Source organism: Protomyctophum parallelum (genome assembly GCF_964188405.1).
Source record: "Protomyctophum parallelum genome assembly, chromosome: 9".
NCBI classification, from domain to species: domain Eukaryota; kingdom Metazoa; phylum Chordata; class Actinopteri; order Myctophiformes; family Myctophidae; genus Protomyctophum; species Protomyctophum parallelum.
Window position 1 is genome coordinate 5,174,054 of NC_139706.1, and position 12,479 is coordinate 5,186,532.

The following is a 12,479-nucleotide window of genomic DNA, read 5'->3' on the forward strand; positions in this document are numbered from 1 at the left end:
AGTCTGTAGGAACAGCAAGGTCCACCTATGCCCCTGTACAGTTTTGGTAGTTTTGATTTGGCACTTGCGGTCAAGTTTATTCTGGGATCACCTTCTCCCATGTATTTAATTATAGCACAACTAATAATAATAATAATAAAACTTTATTTGTATAGCACCTTTCATGACATGAAATGCAGCTCAAAGTGCTTTACAGAACAATGGAGAATAAAAGAAAAGCAAGGCAACAACAAAAAACAAGCAGTAATGCAATAGTTGCAAGAGTTATGTTTTTTTTTTTTTTCTACGTTTTTCACCCAGTGTCAATTATCTAACTTAATCCTGGGTGTTACACTTCCTCTGCCAACCTGGGGGTTGAGTTGACTGACCTCATGCTTCCTTCTATGCATGGGGAGTCCAAGCTGCTTCTTTTCACCTGACGGGGGCGTTTCCCCGGCCGGAAGTAGAGCGTGGAAGGAATTCCGACCAGTTCCCATCCATCAGGCGCCCCAGCTGGCCAGGGGGAGTTAGTTTAAAGACCAGGATTACTACATGTTTTTTGGGTACCTACCCTAGGGTTCACGGGGAGAACATGCAAACTCCACACAGAAAGGCCCTTTCACCAACTCCGCCTCGGGTATGGGCACTGAGCTGTCTTACTGAGACAACATGTAGTCCAGGAAGGAAGTAAGTGAGCCCACTGTCTAAAACCACATATTACACACATAAATACCCCAGGAAAGTGTTCTAAATCTTCTACACGTCATGTGTGTCCTTTAAGAAATTGGCTCGTGTTAGACACGTTTGGGGATTACCGTAGTACTCGTTAGTACGATTAACATCCCAGATCCCAGATTAGATCCCAGATTAGAGGAATAGAATAACGAGGATCACACCTGAATGCAAGTAACTATCAGTTGGATTGAAAGCCAGCTGTGGTACACAGGGCGGAGTCCTGCACGGGTCCAATTTTGAGAACCGGGTGCGGGTTGTCAAAATTGGACCCGTGCAGGACTGAATATCGACGTGCAGCCCCAATATTCAGATTCGTAGACGTGAATCGTGTCACCCGTGATTATACGTCGTCCGCCCGTTACCCGTGATTACATGCACTAAGTAAGAAGCTGCCTACACTGCCCTACAGACAGTCACTAAAAGTGTGTTAAAATGCTTTAAACGCAAGATGGCAGCCTTCAACAATAGCGGTGCATACAGTGGTTGGGTTCATTAAAAAAACCGGCACATCAAGTGAGGAACAGCGGAGTGAGCTAGCCACGCGCAAGAACGTGCATACATGCAGTAACACGTGTTGTTGTTTACATTGTCAGATGATTTTGTACAAGCTCACAGCAACACATTGTGTGAGCTTGTCGATCGGCTATTTTCACTTCAGCTTAAAAGTTACATTTGTGGAATCCATTTGAGTTGTTTTTAATTTGATAGAATTTAATGATTTTCTTTTTAATGTATGAACATTATTGTACATATTTCTTTTAATAAATTAAAATAAGCCACAATTGTGTCCCGACCCACTGTCTGGGAACCACTGCTGCAGCAAGCAGCGTGCTGTTGTTCTCTCAGTGGGGCTAACCTGGTTACATACACGTTAACCCATTCTGACCTGAGATCAGATTCATACGAGGTTTCCACTGGACACACAATGGTCTGATTAACCCATTCTGACCTGAGATCAGATTAAAAAAATGTCAGTCGTTCTTCGATTTTTCAAAAATAGCAGACCTACAAGCTCGTAGCGCGCCACTCGGTGGCGCGCTATGAGCTTGTAGATCTGCTATTTTTAAATAGATAAAGCATAACATGATGCCAACACCAAAATGGGTGCCCGGTCAGAATGCGTTAAATGGATAATAATGAAAAGCTGCAATCCTGGATGCATTCCGCTCAAGGGCGTCTTCAATGTCAGTGTCGCCCAGTCGGTGCATATATAGTTATTATAGAAAATATACTTGGTGAGCGAGCAGTCATTTGAAAATGGTGAAGCCATGATTGATGGTGTGCAAATTAGAAAACGTATTAATCCTGAAGTAATATACATAATATTATGTTGGCAATTAAATGATCATCAATAAGCTGCTGAAAGAAATTGTCATTAACCGACCGTTAATATTGGTGTCCCCCGACGCGTATTACGAGGTGTAAACGAAATATGCTCCCTCAAATAACGTGTCCCACAATGACCTTGACTAGAGGGGATGCAGAGAGTGTGTGTGTGTGTGTGTGTGTTCTCTCATCCTTCTCTTGCCTCCCTCCTACCTGCAGTGCACGCATGTCACCCTTAGGGGGTAGCCTGCTCCTCCAGCCACCGTGATGGGCGGGTGTCGGCAAAAACGGCCAGTGGATCCCATAGATTTTTACTTTTTATCGATTTTTCCCAATTCTTCCCAATTTCTTCTATATATATATTGTTTTTAAAATAGCAGATATACAAGCTCACAACTTATCGTGGCATGCTTACAGCTTTACAGATTTTTTTTATTTGTAGGGTTCATAAAAAAAAAATAATAAAGGAAAAAAAAAAAAAAAAAAAAACGGTTAATAGATTAATCGTTAATATTGAATTATACAAATCGATTTTCATTTTGGACACATTTACACATCCCTAATACTGGTATTGGTTACTCGGGCCGATACCACCCTCAAGTACTCGTACCCGGTACTGGTCCCGATACTTTGACCCGAGTACCAAAACATCCAATTGACACTAGGCTGAATGAATGCAACGGGAGCAAGTCTGAGCAGCAAATCGACCAAAAACGGACACATCTACGAGCATAAATGACAAGTGTAGATCTTAGATCCATCTGCATCTACGGCACTCTGTATCGGCGAGTACTAAAGATGAAGTACTTGGACTCGTACTCTGTCTGAAAGAAATGGTATCGGGACAACGGTAGCAAGACCACTCGCCCTTGGCGAGTGGTCTGGGTGAGTGGTCTTGGCGACTCGCCAAAAAGTCAAGTCCACTCGGCCCAAGCAGAAGGCCATTCGGCCCGGGGCAAGATGACTTCCCCTTTTGGCGACAAGTCTTCACTTTTTGGCTAGTGTTTTCTTCACTTTCAGCAACTGCAGCCTTTGCTAGCTACTGTGCTAAAGCAACAAAAATAACATCCGTGCGCAAACCAAAACAAACCAGGGTTGCCACATATCGTGTAGAGATGAGTCGGTCATGAACGAACGAATCAAAATAACTAGTTCTTTTTGGTGAACGAAACCGATCCGGTCACTTCCGTGAACGATCCGTTCAAAATGCAAATGACGGGGAATCGCCCGGCTGCTCTTCTCATTCAGTGCGAGGCTGCGAGCCGGAGGGTGCAGGTCGGGGCCGTGCTCTCAATAAAAGTGACTGGTTATTAAATTAGCTCTCTTCTGTTTAAATGTACTAATATTAAAATGTATGGTGATATATACTATTATATTATTATTATTATTATACTATTATGGTGAAATTATATCAATGGAAAATATATTTCCCCTCAAATATCTTAGTTTTACCAACATTGTTAATGTGAAATAGTTTCAATATGCTTATTTATTTAAATTGTGATAATTGCTATAGCTATTGGAGCTCTGGTGGTCCCAGAAGACAGGGGATGTAAAGAGGAAATTATGCCCGGGTAGAAGGCATCATGCCTGGGGGTGACTGGGAGGAGTGACTGGTGTTGACATCGCGGATCGTCTGACTCTGCCAAAACGGAACAGTTACCCTTAAAAAAAACACCTCCATTCAGTTTCATTGTAACTGAGATTTTCGATCATAATTCATAATTTTTTAATACTGTATTTAGCTATAACGAGCGCAAATGTTCGATGCTAATTGACAGTGCTAGTCTGCTACTACCATAGACCGCAGGGGAAAAAATGGCTACTCTCAACCGCACAAGAGGAGATTAGACTCCATCCCTCCCAGAGAAAATCCCATAGCCTGGAAGGACGATCGGCCTGGCTCGGCCAATGATTGAACGACTCGTTCGAGTGACTGGTGGGTCCGTGCCATAGAGTATGGTCCGTACGGGAGATCCTATAGTACAGGACCGAAATGAACGAAATGAAATGCTTTCTGTTTACAATAGCAGAAGAAGACAGCTTGGATTAATTTAATGTAAACATTGTAACATTGTCACCATAACGTGGTTATTATTAGTTGCTTTGGAATGTACCTGCCATGAGGTCATAACGCAGATCACATCGATATATATAGCGCGATATGTACTTGTTTTAGATACAGGATTGATATATAATATATATAATTATTTCGGGCCTTTAGAGGGCAGCAACGGACCATCTTGGGGCTTCACTTTCGGGTCGAGTGGATTTCCCCTTTTGGCGAGAAGACTTCACTTTCCGGGGCGAGTTCTCTCGGACAACCCGCCCCGGAAAGTGAAGACTTCTCGATCAAAGGGGAAGGCCACTCGCCAAAGATGAAGTCCACTCGCCGAGGCGAGTAGTCCGGTATTTCGGGACAACTCCAGTCTAAGTGACTTAAAACTTTTGTTCCCCCTGCATTCAACCACTCTGCACACCACGCACTCTTACACACCCAACATAAATACACTGTGTGTGTGTGCGTATTGTATCTCTTATGTGTGTGTGTGTGTGTTTCCCTGACAGATGCAGTGTTCCAACAGCTCCCGTGACACGTTCAACAACGAGCAGAGGTAGAGGAAGTAAGAGCCTCCAGGAGACAGCAGGTACACGTGTGTGTGTGTGTGTGTGTGTGCGTGACAGCAGGTACACTAGTGTGTGTGTGCGTGCACTTATGTGCCATCTGTTAAACACTTGAACCCATGGGCGCATGATCTCTATTTTGGGCGTGCAAGTATCGCAAAGTGTTATGAAACATTCACATAACTCCAAAAATCTGCTAGAATAGCTGATATTCAAGCTCAAAAGAAGAGTGAGCTTGTAGATCTTCCATTTTTGCGACTTCGTCATACTAGCCTACATAGGCTTTGAAGTGTTAAATTGCTTTGACCTACTTTACCTGTCAGAGAGAGAGAGAGAGAGAGAGAGAGAGAATGAATGCTGGGACAGCCACAGAATGCTTGGAGGAGAGTGGCCATAAAACAATTGTTAAACATTTAAAGCTCAAATCTTCAAACGTGAATCATCGCTATAAAGTGCCAGCCATTTCGGCCGAAAATCAACCGATAATTCCCAGTAGGTTACTTATTACGCCGATCTTATCCAGCCGATCGGCCTGCCTGGAGCCTACTGGCTGCGATTGGCGTTTAATGACACGTTAACCGATCTTATCGGTCTAGTCGGGTCTACTGACTGAGCCTACTGAAAATGACAAGCCTCCTCATACCCTCCCCTAAACATAACGCATGTTCGCCAACCTTAATCCTGTCAGGGTTTTTTTATCAGTCGGCAGAGCATGCCCATACTCGTCGAAAACAATCGTACTGATCCTAAGTGATCACTGCGGTCTTGTCGATTGATATCAGTCGAAACGGGTGAAAGTGCTTGTTCAGTAACAGTCTCTACAGCCCTTTTCTGTTCTGTAGTGCTCTCCTGACTCCTAATTGGATAAAATTGTTATCCTCATCTAAAAAACATATTTTCTGCTTACTATAAGGGGTGCAGAGACCCCTATTACTGAACAGAGACTATAGCAATGATTCCTATGGGATTATTATTATACTTTTGATTGACTTTTATTTTTATCAGGGAAGACCATTGAGAGCATGCTCTCTTTTGCTAGGACATTATGATCACACACAAAAAAGAACACCATTTTACATATAGATGAGCAATATTGAATATAATGAATATACTTCATTGACCAGGACCCCCCAGAGTTCTATATTTCACTCTTTTCAACTTTTCACTCTATGCCACATACGCCGAAAATAGCGATGGTGTTGGATCGAACTGACTGTACTGTGTTTTGATGGATTATATTAGCTTTGCATCTCCCTTAGATGGGGTGAGAAGTTCAGTCACACGAGAGAGTCGCTGCTTCTTCGCCTGGAAAGGAGCCAGCTTAGGCTGCTGCACATATACAGTATATATATATATGTGTTGCTTCATGTATATCAACAACTAATGAGGCACAGAGGTAGCTCCGGGATTGAAAGGTATAAAGGTCCTTTCAAATAGGCAGCGATGGACATGTTGTCGCATGGATCAAGAACAGGTCTGCTACAGGTCTGTTCGAGAGGGGCGTAAAAAAAAAAAAAGTGAAACAGAATCCAGGTCTGGTGAGTCGCGGGCGTGTGCACGAAACGAGCACCCGCCGCAACACATTCACGAGACTGCGCTCACGTGAATACGCTTGCGATGTTGCCCCTCGACTTCTCTGTGCGTACAGACAAAAAAAACCGCAGGTCTCATTGAAAATTATATCGCTTTAAGTAGTGATCACATTTTGGGGAAAAGTTAAATACACATAATGTGGGTCTTGTGACATCCTGATGGGGACCCTGTGTCCTTTCCTCTAGCTTCACCATGGGGCAATATCTTCCTCTTGCATCCAAGATTTTTTTCCCCTTTTTTTTTAAGATATCTTTTTGGCTTTTTCTGCCTTTATTGATAGGATGAAAGTAGTCAAGTCAAAGTCGTACGATTTGTCACACACGTGACAGCAGTGACATTTGCTCTCCGCATTTGACCCATCTCACACACTAGTATAATAATCAAATTGTCATCGCTTAGCCCCTCCGTACCCAGGCTTTTATTTTTTATTCGCATTCGGCTCAAAAGTAAGAGCCTGGGGAAACGCGTTGGAAGATATGGCATTGGATTGGAAGCCCACTTCCATGTATTTGGCTAACCAATAAGCCTTGGCCAGAGAGAGGGTAAGCAGCCTTCTAAGGCCTCTTAACCCATTCTGACCGGGCACCCATTTTGGTGTTGGCATCATGTTATGCTTTAGCTATTGAAAAATAGCAGATCTACAAGCTCATATCGCGCCACCGAGTGGCGCGATACGAGCTTGTAGGTCTGCTATTTTTGAAAAAAAATCTAAGAACGACTGACATTTTTAGAATCTGATCTCAGGTCAGAATGGGTTAATCAGACCAGTGTGTGTCCAGTGGAAACCTCGTATGAATCTGATCTCAGGTCAGGCCCCAATCCCCCGCCGGCGGGGGCAGCGGCTGTCCACCTCATGAACAGCTCTCGGGGCTGGTCAAGGTCTCAGGTTCCAACTCCGATATTTTAGATTTTCCCTCCTGGACCCCCCCTGGGGTTTAAGAGGCTCTTAGCTAATGGGGCTTTTAGTCTTGTTTCGTCTCATTATGATCTATATTTCAGTTAACTGTTAATTAAGTCTCTCGAGACAGACTTTTTTGGCTAACGCAATGCTTCCGCCTGTACATCGGAAGCACTGTGAAAATACGTCAAATAAAGTGGCCGTATACACTTCCACGTTATTCCCAGGGGTCATCGACATGATTCCATTTTTGCCACGGACATGGAAAATGAGTGTACAATAATATTACCAGGAACGCATACATAGATGACCATGTGAATGACCATAACAGATCAACCCTTACGGGTCCATTTGATTCCATTTGAACACTCAGAGTTAAGGGGTCCTTGAGAACCACTAGCACTAGTAGACTCCTAATGTGCCAATGAGTCATAGTAAATAATTGTCATACATACAGACTTAAGTGAATTGGATGGAGCCCGCACACCATAGGTACTAGTAAGACGTTCTTTATTTAAATACTGACAACGTTTCGATCTGTTAGATCTTCATCAGGTCATGTGAACATACACACAAGTTTGTACATTTATAATAAGGGAGTGCCCCCATTACCCAATCAAAAACACCACATTTTGGTGCCCCTCCCATCACTACAGGTGTGACAGGTGTCAACCCTGAGTGAGTGGGTGGGGACCCAGACATAATTTATTGATGTGAATATAGTCTGTTCAGAAGATTTAGTGCACTAGTTAAAAACATTTTAAAACCAATTTTAAAAAACATACATGTATGTCTATATTCAAATTATCGGTACATCAAATAAAGGTCCCACATGTCCTGTACTCGGTCTGTGGGCTTAAATTTCCATTTACATACAGACTTGACATTCAGTAAGTGGGTCTTATGATCAAAATAAGAACATTAATGGTGTGTAAAACAGAAAATCTAAATCTTTCCATGCACGGACATGTTTGTGAACCCTGGTTATTCCTGTTTATTCCCATATGCAGTGTTCCTGTAATGTCCCAAAGAACCGTCCCACCTTTATTCAAAGCTAACCCAAAACGTTGGAACCCTACTCGAGGTCACCCGACAAAGTATATGAATGTTGTTATTGTGCACTGCAGGGATGGTTCTCTGTCACATTTGGGTTATGATTTTCCATTATGGTAGCAGCTATTATGGCTATTATGGCCGTGCCATCTAAATGAATGTCTCCTTCAAAACATGGTTTGCCTCAAGTGAAATAATGGTTGTTTTCTGTCGCTTTGTGTTTGTTTTTGTTGTCAATGTTGAATGCATGAAGTGTGTTTATTTCTGTCTTCATCTTTCAATAGTCGTCAATGTTGAATGCATGAAGTGTGTTTATTTCTGTTCTTCATCTTTCAATACTTGGGACTACATTTGGAAGTGCAGGTGTACGTCTGTAAACGTCTGTCAGCATGGTGACCACTTTTCCCTTCCTGCTGTGCCAAAATCAACGCTCATGGCCAATCACACTACAGATGGCTCCCACCTGCTCTCTCTCTCTCTCTCTCTCTCTCTCTCTCTCTCTCCCCCCCTCCATCCCCTACTCCTACACAAATGTGAAAAATTAGCCTGATCCAATTATCCTCGCTGCTTGTTGTTCCACTGATCCGGCCTCTTTTCACACCTCCACTCCATCACCCAGAGAGCAGAAGGATTTGGTTTATGGCTCTTGTGAGATCGTGGCTCTGCACTGACTCTGTAACGCCTTGTTCTCTCAGCATGCCAAATAAGGAGCAGACCATATCTTGTTAATTCCCAGAAATCTGTCTTTTCACACTTTTTTTTTTTTTTAAAGTTCCCTTTTATTTTAAAGCCATGATACTCCATTTGACACAAAAACACTTCTCTTAGCCCTGTCACTTGCACAATCCTAGGAAGCCCTGCCCTTTGCAGCTCTATTCTTTAATAGAGTGTTTGGCTGACATTAACCCTGCTACAATGGATACACGAAACACAGGTTATTATTACCGAGTCTGCATGCAACGAGGCTGGGGCTGCATTCAAACTGGACAAAAGCAATAACGTCGTTCGCTAAATATAGGCATACAGTACGTGAGAAAGTCGTGTCCTAATTGTATAGGCCCGGTTGATGAAGTTCGTAGTTGTGCAGGCTCATCATTGTAGTTAAAAGATGGATGTAAAATGAGAGGAGAGGCATGAAGTGCATACTACATGACTGCGTGCATAATACAATTACATAATTGATAAGTCATGACTGTCAATGTGTGTGTATAAAAAGTAAAACAATTATAATAATACAAAGTGACACGTTTCAGGTCAGTCTGTGCAGTGTCACCAGACTTGGCTCTTGTTCAGTAGGGCTTTAAAGGGATTGTGACATTTAAAACACATTTTTGTAGATTTTTTGGCTTTTTTGGCTTTTCTTGACATCAATTTCACAAAAAAGTTGAGGGAGGTTTCTGAATGTTTGAACATTCAGTGTATTCTCTGCTGTCTGGACTTTTGTGAATAATTATGCAAAAATGTCTCATCTGGTTGGACGGCAGAGATATACGTAGATCTCCGCTAAACCTCCGCCCCCTCCCCTCTGCTCCCTGCCTAGTGCCTACCCTCTCTTCTCCGCTTCCTCATTGTGATCGCAACTTTGTTTCTTTGTAATACTTACTAATAATGGCTTCTAGAGAAAAATCAATCTGCTCTGTTGTTGGCTGTGTCAATCAACACAAGTCCTTACACTGGATACCAACTGGCCTAGATGACTCTTTTATTTTTGACGACGTTCCTACCAAGTTGTCAAAGTAGCGCATCTTGGGTTGACAGGAAAGGGGGAATTACCGACATCTACAGGCTAAAATAATGTGTTTTTCCATGGCTTCTCAGGATGAACTTTACACATGCACAAAAACTCGTGTCAAGAAATACTGGAGTGGAGTTGAGTGTTCAAACTTTTTAGACACGTTTGAAGGACCATGGCCAAGACTTTTAATGTTTTTAAAATTATGTTATAAATCATGTCATAATACCTTTAAGCAACTAGTCGACTAGTGAATCCACTAGTCGACCTTTTCAGTGGTGCAACCACTCCAAGGAACAGCAATGTCCGTGTCCGCCTAACTATGTGACGTTAACCCACCCATGCACCTATGTGGTGCATGGGAGAGGGAGAGAGAGAGAGAGAGAGAGAGAGGAGTTGCACCACTCAGTTCACACGGGTGTGATTTTTTTTTAATGTACAACTATTCAATTTTTTATTTATTTATTACATAATAGGTAGACCACGTTTGCCTGGCCGTGGACGATATCTCGTGTTTGATTAGGCTTCTCTTGATGAACTGCATGTATGTGTACATCCATGGGTAACTAATTGAATCCATAGCGAATCGAAAGTGATTTGATGGGGGAAAAAAGTGAGTGTGGTAGGTAAAGTGAGGCCGATGGACGGATACATTAAGAGGATGTGGACGTATCGTTTGCTAGAGTGCTGTGTTCCTGGCAACCTAGACATCCAGTGTCTAATATACGGTATAGCCATACTGATCTTGCATTGAATTCACATCTGCTGTGTTTTTCCACAAAATGGGTGCATACAAAATGTCTGAAACGCCTCCATCACCTTGTACACATTTCTTTAAAAAAAATCCAATGCGTGCTTCTGGTTGGCTGCAGCTTTTTCTCACCACATACAACCGGCGAAACGTTTGAACTTTTCTCAACTTTGCTGTCCTGCTTTTTTGCTGGCTCTGCCTTTCTGCCGCAGTAAGGTGGAGGTCGGTCCTTGCCTTTACATCAGTGGTTTTCAACCTGTGGTCCGGGGACCATCAGTGGTCCCTGTGGGTGTTCCAGGTAGTCCTGGTCCCCAGCTAAACTTCTGTCTACCCAATTAGAGAATGTAGAATGATTTCCGTGCCTGTTGTCTCTCGTCGGTTCAGCAGGGAACTGTGGACAAAAATCTTATCCAACGATAACAAAATTCTTACATTTTGGGTCTGAGAGACTATTATTATTATATTATATCATCATGGTCCGCGGCGCAAATGCCCAAAAAGGTTGAAAACCACTGCCTTAGATGATGAAATGACGATTAAATCATTGACACATGCCTGGTGTAACTTACCATGTGCATGTTTGCGTGCACATGCGTGTGCAAGTGCGTGCGTGTGTCGTTGCCTTATACCTCATTCAAGACATCTCTGTTAACCCATTCTGACCTGAGATCAGATTCATACGAGGTTTCCGCCGGACACACACTGGTCTGATGAACCCATTGTGACCTGAGATCAGATTCTAAAAAATGTCAGTCGCTCTTCGATTTTTCAAAAATAGCCGACCTACAAGCTCGTATCGCGCCACTCGGTGGCGCGATATGAGCTTGTAGATCTGCTATTTTTCAATAGCTAAAAGCATAACATGATGCCGACACCAAAATGGGTGCCCGGTCAGAATGGGTTCATCCTGTTCTACTTCCTGTGGTCTTCTTCCTTAAGTTCCTTTGCTTCAGTGGTCATAGTGACGGTCTGACAGGTCTGCCTTTTCTCTTCATATGTTTCTTTCGGCCTCTCTATTTTCTCTTCATACAGCATATACAGTTTCTTTCTGTCTCTCTCACTTTTGGAGATTCCTGCAGCATGGTTCATTTATTCATTTTTTAAAAGACACTTCCCTGCCACACTGTTGTTTGCACTCTGTTCTCTAAGTGGCTGACTGCAGTGTTACTTTGAATAGTAGTGCTGGTGCTGAAGCGAGCCATGTTGTAACTTGTTAAGTATCCGTACGATGACTTTGTGTAACGCTGTTGTTTGAGTGATAACGGCACTCTGTGACAGTGACTTTAGCCTCTCAAAGGCCTTATCTCTGCATTGCCCTGTTAAGTGACATAACATCCACAACATCTCCCTTTATCTTTGTTAAAGACAATAATGGACTTGAAGGGGGGGCGGGGGGTGAGGGTTGACGAGTTCAGGCAGATTGCATTTGCAAGAAGAGTGCATTAGATCCACATGCATCCTGCAACATGCACAGAGCGTGAGGAAAGGAGAAGTCTGCAGCAAGAGCGTTGGCGTCAACAACACTGACTTGGTGAAAATGGTCAAAACGGTTCGTCGGGAGCCTAGACGACATGCGTTTCTGTAATGCGTGTAGAATCTTTCAGATGTCACCATTAATGTATAATTCGGTTTCCGGTATTGGGAACCATTTTACAAACCGTTGGTTTAAAAGGAGTGCTTAAAGTTTACTATTGCCTTTCCCACAAACATCTCTTTCTGTCTGACATGCTTCTCCAAAGCAATGAATGAAAGAGGAAGATGGGTCAACAACCTAGGTTTTCCCCTTC

The 12,479-nt window shown here is 42.9% G+C and overlaps 1 protein-coding gene across 2 annotated transcripts in view; it reads left to right on the top strand.

Annotated features, from left to right (window-relative positions):
- Positions 1-12,479, top strand: part of pik3cb (phosphatidylinositol-4,5-bisphosphate 3-kinase, catalytic subunit beta) — a 103,594-nt gene that overhangs the window by 20,976 nt on the left and 70,139 nt on the right. For both annotated transcript variants that reach the window (XM_083772416.1, XM_083772417.1), the window contains exon 2: positions 4,609-4,688. The gene's annotated coding sequence lies outside the window, so the exon portion shown is untranslated. The remainder of the gene's footprint in view (positions 1-4,608; positions 4,689-12,479) is intronic.